The following is a 3,857-nucleotide window of genomic DNA, read 5'->3' as shown; positions in this document are numbered from 1 at the left end:
ACCTCAAACTGTATATCCCTCCGGTGTTCATCAACTTTGGCCTTAATCTTGCTATTTTTCTCCTCAATGCTGTGTCGGACTTCTTGGTGCATTCTATGATAGTCGTTGGCTAAGTTGTGGGAGGCTACACTTTTCTTCTCCCCCTTGGGAACTTCCCCTAAATCAAGTGAATGGTTTGGTGCCTTGGTGTACATGATCTCGAAAGGGGATTTCTCGGTAGTGGCACTCACGGCGGAGTTGTAGGTGAACTCGGCTTGGGCAAGCACATAATCCCACATCTCGGGGTTGTCTCGACATTTACTTCTTAATAAATTTCCCAAAGTCTGATTGACCGCTTCAGTTTTTCCATCCATTTGGGGGTGGGTCGTGGTACTAAACTTCAAAGTGGTTCCGAGGATGGACCAAAGAGTCCGCCAAAAGTGGCTAACGAACTTCGTATCCCTATCCAACACTATACTCTTCGGAACCCCATGTAGCTTCACCACCTCTCGGAAGAACAGCTTGGCAATGGTGGTGGCGTCATTAGTCTTTCTACACGGAATAAAGTGAGCCATTTTTTAGAATCGGTCCACCACTACGAAAATGGAATCCATCCCCCGTTGTGTTCTTGGTAGCCCCAATTCAAAGTCCATGGAGAGATCCTCCCAAATGGTTTCGGGTATCGGGAGATGCATGCGTAATCCGGCATTAGTAGCATACCCCTTAGATGTTTGGCACATCTCACATTGCTCCACGATGTACGCCACGTCTCTCCTTATCCTAGGCCAAAAGTAACGGGAGCTAACCACTTCAAAGGTCTTGTCCCTTCCAAAGTGTCCCCCTAACACCCCTCCGTGTAGCTCCCAGATCACTCTTTCTTGTATGGACGTACTGGGAAGGCACAATTGGCTACCCCTCATGAGAAACCCGTCCACTAAATGATACTCGCCTCCGTCGGTGCTGCTCTTACACTTTGCCCATTCACTTCCAAAGTCCACATCCTTACCATACTCTCATTTGATGTGATCAAAATCCACTAACTCCAAGGCTACAATTTTAAAAAGGGCTACCCTCCGGCTCAAGGCATTCGCCACCTTGTTTTATTGACCCGCTTTGTGGAGAAGCTTACAAGGGAACTTGTCCACAAAAGCAGACCATCTAGCATGCATGGAGCTTCGGATTTGCTTTTGACTTCCCAAGTACTTGAGGGCTTGGTGGTCAACATAAACTCCTTCCCAATGAGATAGTTCTCCCACGTCTTAAGAGCCTGCACTACCATATAGAACTCCTTGTCATAGGTGGCCCACTTTTGTCTCGAGTCACACAACTTCTCACTAAAATACGCAATGGGCCTCCTCTCTTGCATCAATACTCCCCCAACTCCTACTCCACTTGCATCACACTCAACTTCGAAGAGCCTATCAAAATCTAGAAACACTAAAACCGGAGCGGTTCTTAGCTTTTCCTTTATCAAGGCAAAACTGCTCTCTTGTTCATCTTCCCACTTGAAGCTTCTACCCTTCTTCAAATACTCGGTCATAGGAGCCAAATAGCGCTGAAATTCCGGATGAACCGTCTATAGAAAGTAGCCAACCCATGGAAGCTTCTAATATCCCCAACGGTCTTCAAAGTCGGCCACTCCCGAATAGCTCTATCTTTCTCTTCATCAACCCAGATTCCATTCCCACTGACCACATACCCGAGAAACACCAAACTCTCCATCACAAAGTCACACTTCTTAGTATTGCCAAAGAGTTGATTCTCTCGGAGTAAGGCTAATATGGTCCTCAAGTGCTCCACATGCTATTCCAACGTCTTACTATGGATGAGAATATCATCGAAGTAAACCACAACAAACTTCCCAATCACCGGACGCAAGACTTGGTTCATCAACCTCAAGAAAATTCTCGGTGCATTGGTCATCCTGAATGGCATCACTAGCCACTCTTACAATCCATCACGCGTCTTAAACGCCGTCTTCCACTCATCTCCCGCATTGATCCGAATTTGGTGGTATCCACTTCTCAAGTCAATCTTCGAAAAGACCTTAGACCCACCCAATTGGTCAAGCATATCATCAAGTCGGGGAATTGGGAACTTGTACTGTATGGTGATCTTGTTGATGGCTCGGCTATCTACACAAATCCTCTATGAGCTATCTTTCTTTGGTGTCAAAAATGCCGGTACCGCACATGGACTCATACTTTCTCTAATATAGCTCATTCTTATCAACTCTTCCACCTGCTCTTTCATCACTTCACTCTCTTTGGGACTCATCCGGTAGTGGGGAAGACTAGGTAAACTAGCTATCGGCACGAGGTCAATATGGTGTTGGATGTCCCGTAGAGGTGGCAATCCATAAGGTAACTCTTCTGGAAAGACGTCTCAGAACTCATTAAGCAATCTCCCCACATCTTCCGGAACTTCTCCATCCTCGCTTCCTACCCCATTCGACGGTGTGCTAGACTTCACCATAACTACATAAGCCGTTTGAATCTCCTCACACTCGTTAATAAACGCCTTGTGAGTTAGGAAAACGATCAAGGTAGACTTCTCTTTGGTCTTAGTCTCACCCACAAGAGGTGTGAGAACATAACGAACCATATCCTTCACAAACCGATAGGTATTCTTCTTTCCGGCATGGTGATAGGGGTCAAAAACCCCTATCTTTGGGCACGGTTTTAGGACGGGTTTTAGGGTTATTTAGCTAATAAGCGAGCAATTCTCGCATTTAAATGCTTTTGTGTGAGTTAGTTAGAAACTGGAAACGTTTTATTTACTTTTCGTTGTTTAGGCTCGTTTTATGATCAATTTAGGCAAATACGGCCAAAATGGCATGCATATTATAGTTCCGTTATCTTTTGAAGCTAATTGATCCGTCAAAAGTCGCACCAAACGAAGCGTTTGCTCAAATAAGCGATTGGCGGGTCAATTTAGCCCTTGGACTAATGTTGTTTGGAGTTTATGTGTGTGTGCAGGTTAAAACATGATCAATTTCAGGCAAAAATCGTGTCTCGGGGACCCCCGGCAGCCGCTCGGCGAATTGAGCATCGGCACGCAGCCCGGGCACTGCTCGGCGAGCAGCCCAGGCACTGCCCAGGCACCGCCCAGGCACTGCCCAGGCATTGTGCCTGCTCGCCGAGCAGGCACCCAGGGGCCTGCTCGCCAAGCAGGCTGTGCCTGCTCGCCGCGCAGCTCGCCCTGCTCGGCGAGCAGCCCTGCGGGAATTGGTCAAAAAGACCAATTCCGCCCCCACGAAGCCACGTTCGACCCCACGTCTTCCTACACCAACAAGGACACGAAAATAGGTCAAAACAAGGCCCGAGACGTGTCTATAAATAGGATTTTTCCATTGTAATTCAATATCTTTCGTTTTTGTAAATTATTTTAGCTTTCCCTTTGTAATTCCTCTCCATCTTCTCCATCTTCCTCAACCTCCATTGAAGCTCCTTCAAAGCTTTTCCTCGAGGAATTATCAAGGTCCGTGCTTAAGATTAAGTCGCCGACTGCAGAGTAAACAGGTTCCCTGAAAGGGATTTTTGTATCTCCTTTTATCTTTCCATGTTTGTACTCTTTGATACAGTTGCCGAACTTAGCTTATTGTATATTGTGACAATTATCTTCGCCTTTAATAGTAATTTAGCTCTTGTTTTGTTCTATGATTATTTGTTTAATCTATGTCTTACGCTTTATTCAATTGGTTTAACTCATTCAAAAGCCCCAAAATCTAGTAGGCACATATTGCGAGCTGAATCTGACCTAGTCAGAGCCTAGGAGATTGACGATCTCTTAGTTGATTAAGCAACAATTTACTGAGCCTTAGACCTAGTTTCGGCCTTAGGGAATCACGTGGTAGGAACCTCATGATGGTAAGTAGG

The sequence above is a fragment of the Euphorbia lathyris genome, chromosome 1, assembly GCF_963576675.1.
Source record: "Euphorbia lathyris chromosome 1, ddEupLath1.1, whole genome shotgun sequence".
Taxonomy (NCBI): Eukaryota; Viridiplantae; Streptophyta; class Magnoliopsida; order Malpighiales; family Euphorbiaceae; genus Euphorbia; species Euphorbia lathyris.
This window is presented reverse-complemented; position numbering follows the sequence as displayed.